Raw genomic sequence first — 13037 nt, 5'->3', positions numbered from 1 at the left:
AATGCATATGCAGATCTTTTAGTGTTATTGTTATAAGAAATATAGGGCATTTGTCAGCTTGGTATCGGAGTGTCTTTTACAAGATTACATTGAGAGAGAGCATACACTTTGCTTTCTTACTGCCTGCAGTTTTCAATCTGGCCCATTATTCAGGAAATCATTTAGCACCAGGACTGTTGTAATTTCCTGCTGCCGTCCAATCCCCTCTCCATTGGGGCATGTGGAAGGAGGGGAGAAAATGTGACTCAGGTTAACCTCAGTCACAGCCCTGGTCTACACTAGGAGTTGAGGTCGAATTTAGCAGTGTTAAATGGATTTAACCCTGCACCCGTCCACATGATGAAGCCCTTTTTTTCGATGTAAAGGGCTCTTAAAATCGATGTCCTTACTCCACCCCCGACAAAGGGATTAGCACTGAAATCGGCCTTGCCGGGTCGAATTTGAGGTACTGTGGATGCAATTAGACGGTATTGGCCCCCAGGAGCTATCCCAGAGTGCTCCATTGTGACTGCTCTGGACAGCACTCTCAACTCAGATGCACTGGCCAGGTAGACAGGAAAAGGCCCGCGAACTTTTGAATTTCAATTTCCTGTTTGGCCAGCATGGCAAGCTGCAGGTGAGTGCAGAGCTCATCAGCAGAGATGACCATGCAGAGCTCATCAGCAGAGGTGACCATGATGGAGTCCCAGAATCGTAAAAGAGCTCCAGCATGGACTGAACAGAAGGTACGGGATCGGATCACTGTATGGGGAGAGGAATCCATGCTATCAGAACTCTGTTCCAGTTTTCGAAATGCCAAAACATTTGTCAAAATCTCCCAGGGCGTGAAGGACAGAGGCCATAACAGGGACCCGAAGCAGTGCCGCATAAAACTTAAGGAGCTGAGGCAAGCCTACCAGAAAACCAGAGAGGCAAACGGCCGCTCTGGGTCAGAGCCCCAAACATGCCACTTCTATGATGAGCTGCATGCCGTTTTAGGGGGTTCAGCCACCACTACCCCAGCCGTGTTGTTTGACTCCTTCAATGGAGATGGAGGCAACACGGAAGCCGATTTTGGGGACGAAGAAGATGATAGCTCACAGCAAGCAAGCAGAGAAACTGGTTTTCCTGACAGCCAGGAACTGTTTCTCACCCTGGACCTGGAGCCAATACCCCCCGAACCCACCCAAGGCTGCTTCCCGGACCCGCCAGGCGGAGAAGGGACTTCTGGTGAGTGTACCTTTCAAAATACTGTACATGGTTTAAAAGCAAGCATGTTTAATGATTAATTTGCCCTGGCATTTGCGGCTCTCCTGGATGTACTCCCAAAGCCTTTGCAAAAGGTTTCTGGGGAGGGTAGCCTTATTCCGTCCACCATGGTAGGACACTTTACGACTCCAGGCCAGTGGCATGTACTTGGGAATCATTGTAGAACAAAGCATTGCAGTGAATGTTTGCTGGCATTCAAACAACATCCGTTCTTTATCTCACTGTGTTATCCTCAGGAGAGTGATATCGTTCATGGTCTCCTGGTTGAAATAGGGTGCTTTTCTTAAGGGGACATTCAGAGGTGCCCATTCCTATTGGGCTGTTTGCCTGTGGCTGAACAGAAATGTTCCCTGCTGTTAGCCACGGGAAGGGGGGAGGGGCTAGCCATGTGGTGGGGGGAGGCAAAATGCGACCTTGGAACGAAAGCACATGTGCTATGTATGTAATGTTAACAGCAAGGTTTACCGTGAAAGAGTGTACCCATTGTTCTATAAAATGTGTCCTTTTAAATACCACTGTGCCTTTTTTTCTCCTCCACCACCTGCATGTGTATCAAGGATCACAGGATCTTCTCCTTCCCAGAGGCTAGTGAAGATTAGAAGGTGAAAAAAATGCACTCGTGATGAAATGTTCTCTGAGCTCATGCTGTCCTCCCACACTGACAGAGCACAGACGAATGCATGGAGGCAGACAATGTCAGAGTGCAGGAAAGCACAAAATGACCGGGAGGAGAGGTGGCGGGCTGAAGAGAGGGCTGAAGCTGAAAGGTGGCGGTAGCGTGATGAGAGGAGGCAGGATTCAATACTGAGGCTGCTGGAGGATCAAACTAATATGCTCCAGCATATGGTTGAGCTGCAGGAAAGGCAGCTGGAGCACAGACTGCTGCTACAGCCCCTGTGTAACCACTGCCCTCCTCCCCAAATTCCATAGCCTCCTCACCCAGACACGCAAGAACGCAGTGGGGGGGGGGGCCTCCAGCCACCCAGCCACTCCACCCCAGAGGATTGCCCAAGCAACAGAAGGCTGGCATTTAATAAGTTTTAAAGTTTAAAACTTTTGAAGTGCTGTGTAGCCTTGTCCTTCCCTCCTCCACCACCCCTTCCGGGCTACCTTCCCCATTATCCCCCCATTTGTGTGACGAATTAATAAAGAATGCATGAATTTGAAACAACAATGACTTTATTGCCTCCGCAAGCAGTGATCAAAGGGGGGCGGGAAGGGCGGTTGGCTTACAGGGAAGTAGAGTGAACCAAGGAGGCGGGTTTTCATCAAGGAGAAACAAACAGAACTTTCACACTTTAGCCTGGCCAGTCATGAAACTGGTTTTCAAAGCTTCTCTGATGCGCACCGTGCCCTCCTGTGCTCTTCTAACCGCCCTGGTGTCTGGCTGCGCGTAATCAGCGGCCAGGCGATTTGCCTCAACCTCCCACCCCGCCATAAACGTCTTCCCCCTTATTCTCACAGATATTGTGGAGCGCACAACAAGCAGTAATAACAGTGGGAATATTGGTTTCGCTGAGGTCTAACTGAGTCAGTAAACTGCGCCAGCGCGCTTTTAAACGTCCAAATGCACATTCTACCACCATTCTGCACTTGCTCAATCTATAGTTGAACAGCTCTGACTACTGTCCAGGCTGCCTGTTTATGGCTTCATGAGCCATGGCATTAAGGGGTAGGCTGGGTCCCCACAGATAACTATAGGCATTTCACCATCTCCAACGGTTATTTTCTGGTCTGGGAATAAAGTCTCTTCCTGCAGCTTTTGAAACAGACTAGAGTTCCTGAAGATGCGAGCGTCACGTACCTTTCCCGGCCATCCCATGTTGATGTTGGTGAAACGTCCCTTGTGATCCACCAGTGCTTGCAGCACTATTGAAAAGTAACCCTTGCGGTTTATGTACTCGCCGGCTTGGTGCTCCAGTGCCAAGATAGGGATATGGGTTCTGTCTATGGCCCTGCCACAGTTAGGCAATCCCATTGCAGCAAAGCCATCCACTGTGACTTGCACATTTCCCAGGGTCACTATCCTTGATATCAGCAGATCTTTGATTGTGTTGGCTACATCACAGCAGCCCCCACAGTAGATTTGCCCACTCCAAATTGATTCCCGACTGACCTGTAGCTGTCTGGCGTTGCAAGCTTCCACAGGGCTATTGCCACTTGCTTCTCAACTGTGAGGGCTGCTCTCATCTTGGTATTCATGCGCTTCAGGGCAGGGGAAAGCAAGTCACAAAGTTCCATGAAAGTGCCCTTATGCATGGGAAAGTTTCGCAGCCACTGGGAATCGTCCCAGACCTGCAACACTATGCGGTCCCACCAGTCTGTGCTTGTTTCCTGGGCCCAGAATCGGTGTTCCACCACATGAACCTGCCCCATTAGCACCATGATGCCTGCATTTCCAGGGCCCTTGCTTTGAGAGAAGTCTGTGTCCATGTCCTCATCACTCTCATCACCGCGCTGACGTCGCCTACTCGCCCGATTTTGCTTTGCCAGGTTTTGGTGCTGCATATACTGCTGGATAATGCGTGTGGTGTTTAATGTGCTCCTAATTGGCAAAGTGATCTGAGCGGGCTGCATGCTTGCCGTGGTATGGCGTCTGCATGGATAAAAGGTGCGGAACGATTGTCTGCCGTTGCTCTGATGGAGGGAGGGACGACTGACGACATGGCTTACAGGATTGTCTTACAGGGAATTAAAATCAACAAAGGGGGTGGCTTTACATCAAGGAGAAACAAAAACAACTGTCACCCAGAACAGCCCCCTCAAGGATTGAACTCAAAACCCTGGGTTTAGCAGGCCAATGCTCAACCCACTAAGCTATTCCTTCCTCTGGTATTTCAGGCAGGACTGAATCTCCATTAAAGTTTTCAAGGTGCCCCTGACAGACCTCACCAAAAAGATTGTCAGCCATTGATTTCACGGAGGGAGGGAGGAGCAAATGAATGCAAAACAAATTTGGTCTATTTCTTGTTTTGATCCACTCCATCTATCTTTTACATCTTTGGCTGGCAGCACACGGTGCAGTAGGACTGCAAACCATCCGCATCTCCTGGCTGCTCGGCAGAAGATGGTGCAATAGGACTGCCTGCAGGACTAAAGAGAGTGACCTGGTTGAGTCACTCCTATTTCAGTCCCTGCGCCCATGTCTGCCCAGGCGCTCCTGACCGACCTTACCGAGTCGGCCAGGAACACCTCGGACATGATGAGGATGGTTTTCAGGCCTACTACACCATCTGCTGCCACAAGGCAATGAGTTGCTGCTGCTGTGTAGCAATGCAGTACCACGTCTGCCAGCACCCAGGAGACATACGGTGACAGTGAGCTGAGCGGGCTCCATGCTTGCCGTGGTATGGTGTCTGCACAGGTAACTCAGGAAAAAAGGCGCGAAACGTTTGTCTGCCGTTGCTTTCACAGAGGGAGGGAGGGAGGGCTTGATGACATGTACCCAGAACCACCTGCGACAATGTTTTTTGCCCCATCAGGCATTGGGATCTCAACCCAGAATTCCAATGGGCAGCGGAGACTGCAGGAACTGTGGGATGGCTACCCACAGTGCAACACTCCAGAAGTTGACGCTAGCCTCGGTATTGTGGAAGCACTCCGCCGAGTTAATGCACTTAGAGCATTTTGTGTGGGGACACACACAATTGACTATATAAAAACAATTTCTAAAAAACCGACTTCTATAAATTCAACCGAATTTCGTAGTGTAGACATACCCACAGTGTATCCTGAAGCTACTTCTGGGTTGGTGCAGTATCTTGTGATACTCTGCTCAGCGCCGTCTCTAAATTAAAAATACAATCCTAAATGCAACAAAGTCCCTCCCTAGTCTATATGCCTATAAGAAATCAATGGCAGAGGCCTGGGCCTGCTTCTTAGAAGATTGTACCTCCAGCTTCCTCCTTGAGACAGTGAGCTCAAGCTTTCAGCAAGAATCTTGTCCAGCGTACAAGTGAAGTGAGGGCTCATGGGCCAAAAGAAGACTGACTTCAGAATAGGAGCCTGCAAGGCCAGGCTTGAACTGGGGGAAAAAAGCAGTGGTACTTCCAAACTCAAACTGCAAGCCAAACTCTGCCCAGTTGAGACACCAAAGTGAGGTAGTTGACTGTACAGATGTTCATATTCATATGTGCTCTGGTGGGATTGGCTTTCCCTTCTTGGGGTCCAGATTCAATGCTGGGCTCTGAAATTGGCTCCCTCTTGGGAGGGGTTCTGTTCTTCTCTTTTTCACTCCTCCTCCCTTTTGGCTCCACAGATTAGACTGTGGGGAAAGTGTGGGTAACTTCACAAGCATCACCTGTTTGGGGCACCTAAATGAGAGGCTGCTCACCATAGACAGTCCATGTGTTTATCCTGCTGCATTTTTAGATACTTTGATCAGCCGTTACCTGTGTTGACAAATTAACATATTTGGACCTCCGAGTTAAACCCCAATCCCTTGCTGAGGGATGAATAGAATGGTACGCCCTACCCAGAGCAATTGTTTCGGTGTCTCTGCAAACTCAGCCAGACATCGCTATATCAGCTTCTTTCTAGTCAGGTTGTCAGTGATTTCTTTGCAACCATTACAGTGGAGACTGAAAAAAACCAAACAAGATGAGATTCCGGAAAGCAAGATTATGTCATAACATCAAAACAGGAAGGTCGTCAAGACTTAGAGAAAAGGCATCCACATTTCATTGATTTTCAGTGGGACTAAGGATATTATAAAAAATTTTACTTAAAATGTTAATAGACTGTAAGAGTTATAATCATAAAGCCAGAACAGGCCATTTGTGGTCATCTTGTTACCCAACTTCCAAATATTTAAGAAATTGCCATTGTTTGAAAGCTATGCATGATCCTACCACAGTGAAGCAGGTAGAGAAGGAAATAGCAACAAATAATATATTTAATGATGATTTCTCTCAAAGCAAAGATACTGGGTGATTGTATTGATTTTTAGATGTGCTCTCTCCTCAGCAAGCACTTTCTACTTACAAATAGCCGGTGTTGGCATTTGGCTTGCATGTCTGTGTTCTTTTAACGTACTGTCCAGCTCTGTGCAGACAGCTGGTTCAGCAGGCCTCGGTAGTATTACCCTGTGTGGTGAAGTACTGAGGGTGGAATGTCGTTGCCTTAGTAATGCCATTCAGGCAGTCCAGTGCTTCGGTTCTTGGAGCAGATAAGGCAGCCTGCACATTCAGCGGACCTCACTGTTTCTCAGAAAGAAGGACCACGGACACGGTTCAGTGACAAAGGCACTCAGCAAGGTTTATTGCCGTCAAGACTCAGTCCCACCACCCTGGCTCCGTGGTTACAGATGTGCTAACACATGAGTGTCCTGTGGCAAGGAACAGCTCAGTTCGCGGCGGGACTTTCTGCTGCCCCCGCGGCCGAACAAAGAATTAAGGTGAAGTACCCCAACATTTATAGGCTAAAGCAAACAACTAACATACACCACCTTATGTATTTCATGACATCCGTTTACCACCGATGTGTTGCTTGAAGCTTCTTTGAGAATTGTATATTGAGAATTGTCTCACAAGGGGAAAGAAGGTATGGCTGTCTCCTACAAGGTGTTCATGGAAAAGTGTGAGAACAATGTCTGAGGGGAATGTGCTTGGGTGAGCCCATGTGAGCAATAATGGGAGGGTGGACCTCTCCGACGGGAAACGTGTGTGGTTGGAGGATTCTCATGGCGACATGTGCATGGGATAGGCACGCAAGGAGGAAGGGGTCTCTTGTCTGGTGTGGCAACTGGCAATTCCTATGTGCTCATGGCAGACGTCACTCCTGGCTTCCCCCAATACTGACTGATTTCTGGATGGATACTCTCCTCTGACTCACCTCTTCTGTGAACATTCAGATGGGGATTCTGAAACCTAGAGGGTCCTCCTCTCGTGATAGGGATCTGGGTTGAAAGCCTTATAACCCGCTAAGAACAGGCCCTTTGTTGTTCCTCTTTCCAGAAAACCTTTCCCCCCAGCACAGGGGATTCATTACGGCTGAAATCTCTTCCTGTTACAGCAGAAGATGGGATGGTGAGTGAAAGCAAGGAAGAGAATCCTGGCCACAGGGGGCCTGCGGGAATCAGACCATGTTGGATTGAGCAGGAAGATCCAAAGGGAAGGTTTCCCTGGGGTCTAGCTGTGGAAAACAGGCACTGGAAAAGCCACCTGGAAAAGAGGGGGAAGATCTACTCACAGTGAAAGTTGTTCCAGGAAATGCAGAGGGATCAGTGTCTGCTGGAGGGGAAACCCCATCAATGCACTGAATGTGAGAAAAGCTCCCCTCTAGTCTCAGCGCCTCCCTCTGGAATAGAAGCCAGGGGTATGGGCTTGTGCAGCTCTCTCCTGATTGCTTGAGGCCTGGGAGCAGTGGTGGTGGCTGGGACAGTCTGTACGGCAGGAAATTACTGCAAGGATCCCGAGCTGGAGGGATTGTTCATTTAAGGATCGTCTGGTGGGAAGCCTGGGCAGGCTGGATCTGGCTGTCGGGAGGATGAGTGGTTTGGGGATCATTGGGCCAGTGAGTGGTGGGATAGGAGGGGAAATGTGTCTGTCTTTTAAAAACAGAACCATTGTTATAATCAAGACAGAGGGGCAAGTCTCAGTTTGTGTCTAAGTCGTAGCTGCAGTGCCTAAATCATTGGAAACTGCACCCTGGGGAGTTTCTCCTTTCCAGGGAGGTCATGTTGGGTTAGTTTCCAGCCAGCAGAGATACATTTCTCCATCTCCATTCCATTTGCCATCTGGCTTTAGCAGAGACGCCAGATACTCCTATTCATTTGCTCTCACAGGGGCAGGTTCTCTATGGTGCTCCATTCAGGTGACACAAGGGAACAGAGACTGGCCACATCCCCCTTGCTGGGGATTGTCCTCGGGTGGTGGAATCTCCAGCTGGCTTCTACAACACCTTGCAGCCTCCCCGCCCCCCCCTCCCCTGAAGGCAGTGGGGAGTGGAGGAGGAGGAGACAGAGCATGCTTTGCTATGGCCATGCCCAGGTTGCAGTCCAGTGAGTGGGCAGTGTGAAAATCAGGGAATTGTAACCAGCTCCTTGAACCAACCCACTCCCTGCTGCACACCGGGAAAGCAGAGAATCTGACTCAGGGATTTTTCTGTGTCTGGGCTTCAAGTTGCTGCTTCTCCATGCTTCTCCCAGACATTTTGTCAATACAGGGGATTTGCAGCATTACAAACAGAAAACAGAATGGTTTGCAAGTGTAGAATTTCTCCAGGATCTGTTGGAAAGGTAAAGTTCCTTTATGGCTGATGTCTTCCAGGTACATTGCCTGGCCCCATCGTACAAGACTGGCTTTTTCTAACCAGTGGTGGCCATAGGAAGGTGTAATGAGCAAGAGCTTATCGGCCTGGACTCACAAGTGTTGAAAGAAGGAATTTGGCTGCCCTATTTGGCTTGGAGACAGAAGGAGACTTCCCAAGGGTGATAATGGCAGTGAACATTCAAAGAGGTGACTTTGATGCTCTACTTATCCACAGAGCCGGAGCAGCTTCTGGGAAATGCTGCTGATCTTACTTTGCCAGCATGAGTCTTTGGAAGAGGTCCTCTTCCTTCTTCATCTCTGTCCCCTCTTTCCACTCAGGGCTCTTTGGATGAGAGGTGCCAACTTCCCTGCAGTGAGCAGTCTCATTAAAGGGACATGGTGGAGGCGGGTACAATCTGGCCTATGGCAGTGTGAACAGTTACGTTTTGGATCCCTGGCACATGAGTGCTTGAGAGCCAAATCCTGGTGAATTTCAGTGTCCTCACCATGAGAGGCACTGCGTGCTATCATGCAGGGAAACAGTACCCTGCACTACCCTGGAATCAGGAAGGCTCAATCACACCTGGAGTTGCAGCTAACGAGGGATGTTAAGAGTAACAAGAAGGGTTTCTTCAGGTATGTTGGCAATAAGAAGAAGGTCAGGAAAAGTGTGGGACCCTTACTGAATGGGGGAGGCAACCTAGTGACAGAGGATGTGGAAAAGCTAATGTACTCAATGCTTTTTTTGCCTCTGTCTTCATGAACAAGGTCAGCTCCCAGACTACTGCACTGGGCAACACAGCATGGGGAGGAGGCGACCAGCCCTCTGTGGAGAAAGAAGTGATTCGGGACTATTTAGAAAAACTGGACATACACAACTCCATGGGGCCGGATGCGTTGCATCCAAGAGTGCTAAAGGAATTGGCGGATGTGATTGCAGAGCCATTGGCCATTATCTCTGAAAACTCATGGCGATCGCAGGAGGTCCCGGATGACTGGAAAAAGGCTAATGTAGTGCCCATCTTTAAAAAAGGGAAGAAGGATGATCCTGGGAACTACAGGCCGGTAGCCTCACATCAGTCCCCGGAAAAATCATAGAGCAGGTCCTCAAGGAATCAATTCTGAAGCACTTAGATGAGAGGAAAGTGATCAGGAACAGTCAGCATGGATTCACCAAGGGAAAGTCATGCCTCACTAATCTAATTGCCTTCTATGATGAGATAACTGGTTCTGTGGATGAAGGGAAAGCAGTGGATGTGTTATTCCTCGACTTTAGCAAAGCTTTTGACACGGTCTCCCACAGTATTCTTGTCAGCAAGTTAAAGAAGTATGGGCTGGATGGATGCACTACAAGGTGGGTAGAAAGTTGGCTAGATTGTGGGGCTCAATGGGTAGTGATCAATGGCTCCATGTCTAGTTGGCAGCCGGTATCTAGCGGAGTGCCCCAAGGGTCAGTCCTGGGGCCGGTTTTGTTCAATATCTTCATTAATGATCTGGAGGATGATGTGGATTGCACCCTCAGCAAGTTTGCGGATGACACTAAACTGGGAGGAGTGGTAGATATGCTGGAGGGTAGGGATAGGATACAGAGGGACCTAGACAAATTGGAGGTTTGGGCCAAAAGAAATCTGATGAGGTTCAACAAGGACAAGTGCAGAGTCCTGCACTTAGGACAGAAGAATCCCATGCACCGCTACAGACTAGGGACCGAATGGCTAGGCAGCAGTTCTGCAGAAAAGGACCTAGGGGTTACAGTGGACGAGAAGCTGGATATGAGTCAACAGTTTGCCCTTGTTGCCAAGAAGGCCAATGGCATTTTGGGCTGTATAAGTAGGGGCATTGCCAGCAGATCGAGGGACGTGATCGTTCCCCTCTATTCGACTTTGGTGAGGCCTCATCTGGAGTACTGTGTCCAGTTTTGGGCCCCACACTACAAGAAGGATGTATAAAAATTGGAAAGCGTCCAGCGGAGGGCAACAAAAATGATTAGGGGACTGGAACACATGACTTATGAGGAGAGGCTGAGGGAACTGGGATTGTTTAGTCTGCAGAAGAGAAGAATGAGGGGGGATTTGATAGCTGCTTTCAACTACCTGAAAGGGGGTTCTAAAGAGGATGGATCTAGACTGTTCTCAGTGGTACCAGATGACAGAACAAGGAGTAATGGTCTCAAGTTGCAGTGGGGGATGGTTAGGTTGGGTATTAGGAAAAACTTTTTCACTAGGAGGGTGGTGAAACACTGGAATGCGTTACCTAGGGAGGTGGTGGAATCTCCTTCCTTAGAAGTTTTGAAGGTCAGGCTTGACAAAGCCCTGACTGGAATGATTTAGTTGGGGCTTGGTCCTGCTTTGAGCAGGGGGTTGGACTAGATGACCTCCTGAGGTCCCTTCCAACCCTGATATTCTGTGATTCTATGATACTTTCCAGACCAGAAAATAATGGTTGGGGATGCTGAAATGCCTATAGTTATCCTTGGGGACCCAGCCTACCCCTTAATGCCATGGCTCATGAAGCCATACACAGGCACCCTGGACAGTAGTCAGGAGCTGTTCAACTATAGATTGAGCAAGCGCAGAATGGTGGTAGAATGTGCATTTGGACGTTTAAAAGCGCGCTGGGGCAGTTTACTGACTCGGTTAGACCTCAGCGAAACCAATATTCACATTGCTATTGCTGCTTGCTGTGTGCCCCACAATATCTGTGAGAGTAAGGGGAAGATGTTTATGGCAGGGTGGGAGGTTGAGGCAAATCGCCTGGCCACTGATTATGTGCAGCCAGACACCAGGGCAGCTAGAAGAGCACAGCAGGGCACGCTGCGCATCAGAGAAGTTTTGAAAACCAGTTTCATGACTGGCCAGGCTGCCGGTGTGAACGCTCTGTTTGTTTCTCCTTGATGAAAACCTGCCTCCTTGGTTCACTCTACTTCCCTGTAAGCCAACCGCCCTTCCCGCCCCCCTTTGATCACTGCTTGCGGAGGCAATAAAGTCATTGTTGTTTCAAATTCATGCATTCTTTATTAATTTGTCACACAAATGGGGGGATAACGGGGAAGGTAGCCCGGGAGGGGTGAGGGAGGAGGGAAGCACTGGGTGGAGTGGTGGATGAGGGGAGGAGGGAAGGACAAGGCCACGCTACACTTCAAAACTTCATGAATGCCAGCTTTCTGCTGCTTGGGCAGTCCTCAGGGGTGGAGTGGTAGGGTACCCGGAGGCCCCCCACTGTGTTCTTGGGAGTCTGGGTGAAGAGGCTACGGAAATTGGGGAGCAGGGCGGTTGGTTACACAGGGGCTGCAGTGGCGATCTCTGCTCCTGCTGCCTTTCCTGCACCTCAACCATACACTGGAGCATATCGGTTTGATCCTCCAGTAGCCTCAGCATTGCATCCTGCCTCCTCTCATCACGCTGACGCCACCTCTCCTCTCGCTCGTCTCTCCTCGCCTCTCACTCATCCCTCCTGTCCTTGCGTTCATTTTGTGCTTTCTTGAACTCTGACACTGTCTCCCTCAATGCATTGTGCTGGGCTCTTTCAGTGTGGGAGGCCTGCATGAGCTCAGAGAACATTTCATTGTGAGTGCGATTTTTCCGTTTCTAATCTTTGATAGCCTCTGGGATGGAGATGATCCAGGGGGCATTGAAACATTTGCAGTTGCAGGAGGGAAAAAAGGGAGATTAGTCTTTAAAAAGAAACATTTTAGAGAACAATGGGTAGACTCTTTCACGGTGATCCAAGCTGTTAACATTACATAGCACTTGTGGTTTCTTTACAACGTCGCATTTTGCCTCTTATATCGAGGGCCTGCCGGTATGGTGTGGGAGATCACACACGCAGGTGGGCAACAGAATTTGGCTTGCAGGGAGCCATGGTAAGCCACAGTCTTTTGGCTTCTTTAACCTTCCTAACGTGGTGATGGTTTCAAACAGCAGCACCCTCATTTTACATACCAAGCAGCTGTTGGGTTGGCCCTTTAGAATGGGTTGGCCCTTTAAAAGGAGGGGCTGCTGTTTTCAGGTTGACGTGCAGCACTAACTCACCCCCCCCCCACCACCACACACCCACACAATTCTCTGGGATGATCGCTTCACCCCTCCCCCCACCGGGTGGGTAACAGCGGGGATGATTTCTGTTCAGCCACAAGCAAACAGCCCGGCAGTACCGGCCACCTCTGAATGTCCCCTTAATATAATTCCCTTATTTCAATCAGGTGACCATGAATGATATCACTCTCCTGAGGATAACACAGCGAGATAAAGAACGGATGTTGCTTGAATGCCAGCAAACACCAGGACCATACACTGCCATGCTTTGTTATTCAATGATTCCAGACTACGTGCTGCTGGCCTGCCATAATAAAGTGTCCTACCATGGAGGATGGAATAAAGCTGCCCTCCCCAGAAACCTTTTGCAAAGGCATTGGGAGTACCTCTAGGAGAGCTTCATGGAGATGTCCCTGGAGGATTTCCGTTCCATCCCCAGACACATTAACAGCCTTTTCTAGTAGCTGTACTGGCCATGAATGCATCCCACGTCTTCAGGGCAAAT

This window comes from Chelonia mydas, chromosome 21, assembly GCF_015237465.2.
Source record: "Chelonia mydas isolate rCheMyd1 chromosome 21, rCheMyd1.pri.v2, whole genome shotgun sequence".
Lineage (NCBI taxonomy): Eukaryota > Metazoa > Chordata > Testudines > Cheloniidae > Chelonia > Chelonia mydas.
The sequence above is the reverse complement of the archived record's forward strand: the minus strand, read 5'-3'. Positions refer to the sequence as shown.